Raw genomic sequence first — 10,320 nt, 5'->3', positions numbered from 1 at the left:
CTAGTAAACAACGAATGAAATAGTTCAGCATTAGAGAGAGAGAGAGAGAGAGAGAGAGAGAGAGAGAGACAGAGAGAGAGAGAGAGAGAGAGAGAAATTCATTTTTGATTAAAGACCAATATTCACAAAAAAAAATCATAACAGACGGACATAGAACATCAAAATCAACACGAACTTATTTGTGGCAGGACTCGCCATTTTATTCAATTATTACATTTATGTTGAAAAAAAAAATGCAATCATATAAATAAATAAAAAATACCTCATGGGAACCGCGAACCAATGCTTCCACAAGATAGAAGACAGAATACAGCCCCCCCCTCCCCCATCCTTATTCATTAAGAAATTCTTTAACCTATTTTTAAAAGAGGACACACTCTCAGCCATCCTAGTGCTTTTCGGAAGACTATTCGATACCGAAACCCCCACATGCCAAAATACAAAACTAGACCTAGCAGTGTGTCGTCTCTCTTGTACTAAATTAAACAAAAAAAAACAAGTTTTTTAAACTGAAAGTAAGGAGCGAGATTAAAACTTAAAACGAACAGAAATTATTCCGTATATGAAAGGGGCTGTCCCCTCCTCAACGCCTCACTCTTTACGCTAAAGTTTGACTCTGTCTCAGAACTTTATTTTTTAAAATAATAAAAAACTTTAGCGTAAAGAGCGAGGCGTTGAGGAGGGAACAGCCCCTTTCATATACGGAATAATTTCTGTTCGTTTTAAGCTTTAATGTCGCTCCTTACTTTCAGTTTAAAAACTCGTTTTTTTATTTAATTTCTGATCGTTTTTTAGTTAATGCAGCTTTTATTTTGGCTCACCGTCATTGAATAAGTAAAAAAAAAATTGCATAAACATTTTACTTTTCTTTTGCTAAATGGCTGTCTCTAAATTTGCTTTTGACGTAATTTACAAATTAACTTACGTAACGAACTTCTATATTCGTATATTTTTCTTCTGGCAAAAAATACAAAGTTGCAGATTTTTCCAGATATGAGCTTGAAACATATGTAATAGGGTTTTCTAATACGCTGAATCTGGCGTTGTGATTTCCATTAAAATTCTTTCACTTGTAGGGGATGTTTCCCCCCTCTTTTAAAAATCAGGTAAATTTTCTGAGGCTCGTAGCCTTTGATGAGTAATACTAAACTTAATAAAATATATATATATATAGAATCAGCATTATAAGCCCATTCTTTTGATACATTTATTGACATCAAAATTTCGTTTTTAAAAGTTTCGATTACTATTGAGCCGTATCGCTTGTTTTTTTTATTGTTTTTTTTTATTAAGTATATGTTATAACGTATATGAGGGGGTTCTCCCCTTAGTCCCCCTATTCCATATATGAAAGGGGCTGTCCCCTCCTCAGCGCCTCGCTCTTTACGCTAAAGTTTGACTTTCTCACAACTCTATTTTTTTTAAACAATAAAAAACTTTAGCGTAAAGAGCGAGACGTTGAGGAGGGGACCGCCCCTTTCATATACGGAATAATTTCTGTTTGTTTTAAGTTTTAACGTCGTTCCTTGCTTTCAGTTAAAAAAAAATTGTTTTTTTTTATTTAAATGAAAGAAGCTGTCCCCTCCTCAACGCCTCGCTCTTTAATCTAAAGTTTTTCATTGTTTAAAAAAAATACAGTTGTGAGAAAGTCAAACTTTAGCGTAAAGAGCGAGGCGTTGAGGAGGGGACAGTCCCTTTCATATACGGAATAATTTCACCAGCCTGAAGTAATAGCCCATCACCCATCGCCCTTGCCATCGCCCTATGTTCAGTGTTGCCAAACTTTGAAGAAAACATCCCTCGCCGATCGCCCAATCTTTCAAATTGATTAACAGTGTTGCCAAATTTTGTCTCCTTTAACCTAAAGGACTATTTAAAACACTTTAACAGAATTGACTCACAGCAGAGGAGATTCTAAGGGGTCAGAATCTACTTTTTGGGAGTAAACACAATTGACTCACAGCAGAGGAGATTCTAAGGGGTCAAACACTATTTTTTGGGACTAAACCTTATCTGCTTGCATAGTAGCTCAATTTAAAGACCATTTTTCTCTGATTCATAATATATACGTCTTACTGCGTTTAAAAGTCTTGAATTCAATTTTGTTCCCAAATAAAGTTTTTTTTTATGAAATTTAAAATCGTTGTCTTACAAAAAAGCGGGCGATGGCTTTGCTTTGGCTTATTATGTCCTATACAGTGTTTTATGAAGCGAAAAACAATAGGCCTTAGATTTACCATAATATTCAATATTTTCTTCATTGCTACAACTCTTTGTGACTTTTTCATTTAACCAGTGTGATTTTCTTATCGCCCTAGTCTCAAAATTCCAGCCATAAGGTCAAAGAATGAGAAAAAGGCTCATATTCTTCTCAAAACGTGTAGTGCTATCATCAGACGGATAAGACGTTTCAAATGAGCTCTCACTCGCCACAAATCGGAGCACAATCACAATTGACTCACAGCAGAGGAGATTCTAAGGGGCAAGACACTACTTTTTGGGACTAAACCTTATCTGCTTGACTAGTAGCTCATTTTAAAGGCCATTTTCCTCTGATTCATAATATATACTTCTTACCACGTTTAAAAGTCATGAATTCAATTTATCTCCCAAATAAAGTTTTTTTAAGAAATTCAAAATCCTTATCTTACAAAAAAGCGGGCGATGGTGTTGCTTTGCATTGCTTTGGTTTATTATGTCCTATACAGTGTTTTTATTAAATGAAAAACAATTTAACATAAAATTACCATAACATTCAATATTTCCTTCATTGCTACAACTCTTTGTGAATTCTTCATTTAACCAGGGCGATTTTCTTATCGCCCTAGTCTTAAAATTCCAGCCATAAGGTCAAAGAATGAGAAAAAGGTTACTATTCTTCTCAAAATGTGGAGTGCAATCATCAGACAGATGATATGTTTCAAATGAGCTGTCACTCGCCACAAATCGGAGCATAATCACAATTGGCTCACAGCTGAGGAGATTCTAAGGGGTCAGACACTACTTTTGGGACTAAACCTCTTCTGCTTGACAAGTAGCTCATTTTAAAGCCTATTTTTCTCTGATTCATAATATATACGTCTTACCGTGTTTAAAATTCTTGAATTCAATTTAGTTCCCAAATAAAGTTTTTTTTATGAAATTCAAAATCCTTGTCTTACAAAAAAGCGGGTGATGGCGTTGCTTTGCCTTGTTTTGCCTTATTATATCCTATACAGTGTTTTTATGAAGCAAAAACAATAAGCCTTAGATTTACCATAATATTCAATATTTTCTTCATTGCTACAACTCTTTGTGACTTTTTCATTTAACCAGGGCGATTTTCTTATCGTCCTAGTCTTAAAATTCCAGCCATAAGGTAAAAGAATGAGAAAAAGGTTCCTATTCTTTTCAAGACGTGTAGTGGTATTATCAGACGGATGAAACGTTTCAAATGAGATGTCACTCGCCACAAATCGGAGCAAAAGCACAATTGACTCACAGCAGAGGAGATTTTAAGGGGTCAGACACTACTTTTTGGGACTAAACCTTATCTGCTTGACTAGTAGCTCATTTTAATGGCCATTTTTCTCTGATTCATAATATATACGTCTTACCGTGTTTAAAAGTCTTGAATTCAATTTAGTTCCCAAATAAAGTTTTTCTAAGAAATTCAAAATCCTTGTCTTACAAAAAAGTGGGCGATGGCGTTGCTTTGCCTTGCTTTGGTTTATTATGTCCTATCCAGTGTTTTTATGAAACGAAAAACAATTTACAATAACATCACGATAACATTCAATATTTCCTTCATTGCTTCGACTCTTTTTTACTTTTTCATTTAACTAGGGCGATTTTCTTATCGCCCTAGTCTTAAAATTCCAGCCAAAAGGTCAAAGAATGAGAAAAAGGTTCCTATTTTTCTCAAAACGTGGAGTGCTATCATCAGACGGATGAGACGTTTCAAATGAGCTGTCACTCGCAACAAATTGGAGCACAATCACAATTGACTCACGGCAGAGGAGATTCTAAGGGGTCAGACACTGCTTTTTGGGACAAAACCTAATCTGCTTGACTAGTAGCTCATTTTAAAGCCCATTTTTTGCTGATTCATAATTTATACGTCTTACCGCGTTTAAAATTCTTGAATTCAATTTAGTTCCCAATTTAGGTTTTTTAAGAAATTCAAAATCCTTGTCTTACAAAAAAGCGGACGATGGCCTTGATTTGGCTTATTATGGCCTATACAGTGTTTTTATGAAGTTAAAAACAATTTACCATAACATTACCATATTATTTAGTATTTCCTTCATTGCTACAACTCTTTGGACGTTTTTATTTAACCAGGGCGATTTTCATATCGCACTAGTCTTAAAATTCTAGCCATAAGGTCAAAGAATGAGGAAAAGGTTCCAATTCTTCTCAAAACATTGATTGCTATCATCAGATGTATGAGACGTTTCAAATGAGCTGTCACTCGCCAGAAATCGGAGCACAATCACAATTGACTCACAGCAGAGGAGATTCTAAGGGGTCAGACACTACTTTTTGGGACTAAACCTTATCTGCTTGCAAAGTAGCTCAATTTAAAGGCCATTTTTCTCTGATTCATAATATATACGTCTTACCGCAATTAAAAGTCTTGAATTGAATTTTGTTCCCAAATTAAGTTTTTCTTTTATGAAATTTCAAATCCTTGTATTACAAAAAAAGCGGGCGATGGCTTTGCTTTGGCTTATTATGTCCTATACAGTGTTTTATGAAGTGAAAAACAATAGGCCTTAGACTTACCAAAACATTCAGTATTTTCTTCATTGCTACAACTCTTTGTGACTTTTTCATTTAACCAGGGCAATTTTCTTATCACCCTAGTCTTAAAATTCCAGCCATAAGGTCAAAGAATGAGAAAAAGGTTCATATTCTTCTCAAAACTTGTAGTGCAATCATCAGATAGATGAGACGTTTCAAATGAGCTGTCACTCGCCACAAATCGGAGCACAATCACAATTGACTCACAGCAGAGGAGATTCTAAGGGGCAAGACACTACTTTTTGGGACTAAACCTTATCTGCTTGACTAGTAGCTATTTTTAAAGCCCATTTTTCTCTGATTCATAATATATACGTCTTACCACGTTTAAAAGTCTTGAATTCAATTTAGTTCTCAAATAAAGTTTTTTTTAAGAAATTCAAAATCCTTGTCTTACAAAAAAGCGGGCGATGGCCTTTCTTTGCCTTGCTCTGGCTTATTATGTCCTATGCAGTGTTTTTATGAAATGAAAAACAATTTACCATAACATTACCATAACATTCAATATTTCCTTCATTGCTACATCTCTTTGTGATTTTTTCATTTAACCAGGGCAATTTTCTTATCGCCCTAGTCTTAAAATTCCAGCCATAACGTCAAAGAATGAGAAAAAGGTTCCTATTCTTCTCAAAACATGGAGTGCAATCATCAGACAGATGAGGTGTTTCAAATGAGCTGTCATTCGCCACAAATCGGAGCACAATCACATTTGACTCACAGCAAATGAGGTTAGCAGCTGGTTTTGTATTAAATCAGGAGTTAAGCAGGGTTGTGTCCTATCCTCCTTGATATGGATTATTTTGATAGACTTTGTTTTAAGGAGCACAGGAAAGGCAATGGGAGACCACAGAATCGAATGGGGATGAAAACGTCTCCTGGACTTGGATTACGCTGATGATTTAAGCATACTAGATGAAAGTGTGAGTAAAATGAATGAAGTTTTAGAGGTTTTGCAAGTTCAGGGTGCTAGCATTGGTTTGAAAATTAATGTTAGGAAGACTAAGTCACTAAAGCTAGGAATAAGTGAAGATGAAAAGGTGACGTTGGGTAATGAAAAGATTGATCAGGTGGGTAGCTTCACTTACCATGGTAGTATTATTAGTAATGGTGAGAGCAGTGAAGATGTTAAAAATAGAATAGCCAAGGCTCAGGGTGTTTTTTCATAGTTAAAAAAAGTATGGAAGAATAGGAAGGTAAGTCTGCAAACCAAGATTAGAATATTAGAAGCTACAGTGATGACAGTGGTCAAATATGGCTCTGAAGCATGGACGCTCCGAAAAGCGGAGGAAGATTTTCTAGATGTTTTCCAGAGAAATTGCTTAAGGATTGTTCTGGATACCTGGCTGACTGACCGTATTTCAAACAATTGGCTATATGAAAAATGTGGTTCAATAACGCTTTCTAGGTCTATAATGAAAGAAAAGTTGAGGTGGTTAGGGCATGTTATGCGGATGAAGGATGGCAGATTGCCGAAGATTGTTCTTTTCGGCCAACCATCTAGGGCTAAACGGAAAGCAGGTCGTCCCCGTCTGGGGTGGGAGGACGTCATAAAAAAAGATTTAAAGGAAATGGGAACTTCGTGGGCGGGTGTAAAGAGGGAGGCTTTGAATAGATTGGGGTGGAGGAGGATCGTGCGTAGCTGTGTTGGCCTCAGGCGGCTTGGTGCTGCGGTGAGTTGTTAGTAGTAGTAGTAGAGGAGATTCTAAGGGGTCAGACACTACTTTTTGGGACTAAACCTCATCTGCTTGACTAGTAACTCCTTTTGAAGCCCATTTTTCTCTGATTCATAATTTATACGTCTTACTGCGTTAAAAAGTCTTGATTTCAATTTAGTTCCCAAATAAAGTTTTTTTTTATGAAATTCAAAATCCTTGTCTTACAAAAAAGCGGGCTTATTATGTCCTATACAGCGTTTTTATGATGCGAAACACAATAGGCCTTAGATGTACCATAACAATGAATATTTTCTTCATTGCTACAACTCTTTGTGACTTTTCCATTTCACCGGGGTGATTTTCTTATCGTTTTAGTCTCAAAATTCTATCAATAAGGTCAAAGAATGAGAAAAAGGCTCCTATTCTTCTCCAAACGTGGAGTGCTATCATCAGACGGATGAGACGTTTCAAATGAGCTGTCACTCGCCACAAATCGGAGCAAAATCACAATTGACTCACAGCAGAGTAGATTCTAAAGGGTCAGACATTTCTTTTTGGGACTAAACCTTATATGCTTGATTAGTAGCTCATTTTAAAACCCATTTTTCTCTGATTCATAATATATACGTCTTACCGCGTTTAAAATTCTTGAATTCAATTTAGTTCGCAAATAAAGTTTTTATATGAAATTCAAAATCCTTGTCTTACAAAAAAGTAGGTGACTGCGTTGCTTTGCCATATTATGTCCTATGCAGTGTTTTTATGAATTGTAATCTAATTAACCATAATATTCAATATTTCTTTCATTATTACAGCACTGTTGGACTTCTTTGTTCCATCGAGGCGGTTTTCTTATTATCCTTGGCCTAATGTTTAGGCCGTAATGTCAAATAATCAGGAAAACGTTCCTATGATTCCCAAAACGTGGAGTGCTATCATCAGACAGATGAGACATTTCAAATGAGCTGTCACTCGCCACTAGTCGGAGCACAGCCACAATTAGCTCATGATTATTGGACTTCTCAACAATGCTCAATTAAAATTTTGACTGGTTATGCTCTATATACCGTTTTAATTTAGCAAAGAATTATAGATAAGTCTTAAATGAAAATCATTTTTTGAAGTAAAAGTTGGGAATAAAATTAAACCTTAAAATAGTTAGGATGGGGTCTACCCCCTCCCCAACTCTCGCTCTTTACGCTAAAGTCTTCAAGATTTATAAAATTACTTCGCATTCAAAATCAACAACCCTTTCTCCAGGTAAAATAACCATCATTTTTCGAGAGAGTCGTTGCGTAATTATGACTCTCTTAGACGCATACACAAAAAAAGAAGTAAGATCGCATCAAAAAACGCATACAAAATTTATTTATATCCATTTTTGTTACGTTTTTACGAGTCAGAAAAACATTTGGGGGAGGGGGTGGGGTCACACCACCCTGAACCCCCCCCCTCTCTGGGTACGGCCTTGATATCCAGCAAGGAAGACCAACAACTCAAATAAATAATTGCCATGTAAATTTACCATATAATTCAATTTGTTCTCCATTGTTAAATGTCTTTCTGATTTTCTAATTTAACAATTTATTTTTCCTTATATTCCCTAGTTCACTGCGGTGCGAATACAATTTGTTCCTAAAGGAATCGTTTATTATGAAAAAAATCTAGAAAAAAGAAAAAACTTCGTCATGATCTATTCACAAAACATAAATAGCTTAAGTTCAATTATCAGCCTTCATGAAGCTTGAACAATAGCAAAGCATTCGTCTTCATTTGTTTCTTCAACTTTGGCTTTGAATATGTTGGGCTTAGATGAATTCTCTTTGCTCCTCATTATTTCCTTGTTTCAGTGGATATTTATGAATTCCTTAACAGAGGATTTTCAATGGCCTTATGCAGCAAAAGATGCCTGAAAGTAGGAAAATAAAGGAAGTAAAAATTGGTCAAAAAAAAGATTTGTTGACATAAAAGTCAGAAAATTGATTATACATAAAGTACGTCAAATTAACCTGAAATATTATTACTGTCATGCTTTCACTAGAATGCAAGGCTTTTTCGTATACCTCGACTTCAGCAGACATTAGTTTGTATTGAAAATCAAAACTTAATTGTGTCTTATGCTTTTTCAGAATTTAATTTTAAGTCTGATTATGAAAAACTGTGATTTTATGGAATTATTTGACTAGTTTCTGGAGTTGTAATGGAATCAATTTCCAAGACCCCGAAATTTTTCAAGTAAAAAAAACTGCCCAGAAGACGAACCCAAAGAATTCAAGTAACACTTAATTGTCAAATTTGAAAAGTAGCAAAACATTGTATTACAATCGTAACTATGAAAAGAATCGTTCCCAAAACAAAAAAAGGCAACGGCGATAAATATGTGTTCCGCTATAATTACAAGGTATTAACCTTAAAAACATTTTCTAAAGATACAAAAGTAAAACTAAATATTCCGCTGTAATTACAAGGTAAAAACCTTAAAAACTTTTCTCAAGATACAAAAGTAAAACTAAATATTCCGCTGTAATTACAAGGTAAAGCTTTAAAAACATTTTCTCGAAATACAATGTAAGACTAAGTAGCTTGCTCTAATTATAGGGTAAAAACTTTATTCAGCTAAGAAAAATTCCAAAGTGAAGTTTTATAGAGTAATAAATCGTATCAAAAGTTAGTTCAAATCGAATAGCTGATTGGTACAACACTGTCCAATAGTAATAGAGGACCAATAGGATCAGTATAATACGCTCTTTAGTAACGCCCGAATGTAACCTTCGGCTAAAATCTCAGAGTATAGTATTCTCGAACTTAGCAAATTTGAGTTAGTCTTATTTTGAGTCTTAATTTAGTCTTACACCAGTCTTTTTTCCAGCCTTATGTCAATCTTGTATGAATTTTATGAGAGTCTTACTTGAGACTCGGGACAGTTTTATTCTAGACTTATTTTCAACCTTTTTATCCTGTGTGAATTAAATAGATAATAGTACTGGACGTTACTTGTATTACCAGTGTGCAGTTTTAACCTTGTGGCATATACCGCAAGTGTTTTGATATACCGAAGCTCTGTTCTAGTTATGTGAGTAAATAAATGCATCACCTTCTTATTTTATTCTCTTTATGCTAGTATTTCTCGACATAGCTTGTCCTTGTGGCTCCACTCGCTCTCAAGGGAACCTGAACCCATTCAATCTGATTTCGACTCAGTACGGCCTTTAATACAAGCTCCCGATTTGTACTGCTAATTTAAGCTCCCTACACACGAAGTTCCTCCTCCACTTAAGTATGCCACTCACGAACCGTCAGCTAAGAGTTTAACTGAAAATTACCCATAGAAATAATTAATTTAAAACTTCCATACAAAGAGATAACTTATAGTAGAAGAACAAACCCCTTTTATCGAAAACTTCTCTTTCCTTAAAATATTGATTGTTTATTATTAACAATACCCCCCCCATTACAATTGGCGCGGTCAGTTTAAAGGAGCAAAAACACAAGGACAACATGTTCTACAAAAAAAGAATTATTGAGAAATATTACGCATAGGGAAAGTGCGATATTTTGTGCATGCTTTGAAGTGTCATATTTTGTGCATGCTTTGAAGTGCAATATTTTGTTAAGCCTAAGTCCCCTTAAAATAGTAACAAAAATTATAATTTGGAAGTAGCGAATTTGAACAATATAAAAAAAAAGCAAAACCAGTGCCGAATTTTAAATTATTTTGAAAAAAAATGTCGTTAGATCAAAACGAACAATTGTTAAAGCAAAAACTCATTGCCAAAACAGTGGAAATTTCAAAATCCCTCCCATCATATAACGGCGATTCAGATGTAGATGAATTTATTATCCAATTGAACCAAATCGTAGAAGTAACTCAAACGGACTT

The sequence above is a fragment of the Artemia sp. Qi Xiang Cuo genome, chromosome 8 (genome assembly GCF_049724085.1).
Source record: "Artemia sp. Qi Xiang Cuo chromosome 8, ASM4972408v1, whole genome shotgun sequence".
In the NCBI taxonomy this organism is placed as follows: Eukaryota; Metazoa; Arthropoda; class Branchiopoda; order Anostraca; family Artemiidae; genus Artemia; species Artemia sp. Qi Xiang Cuo.
Note: the sequence above shows the minus strand (reverse complement) of the source record.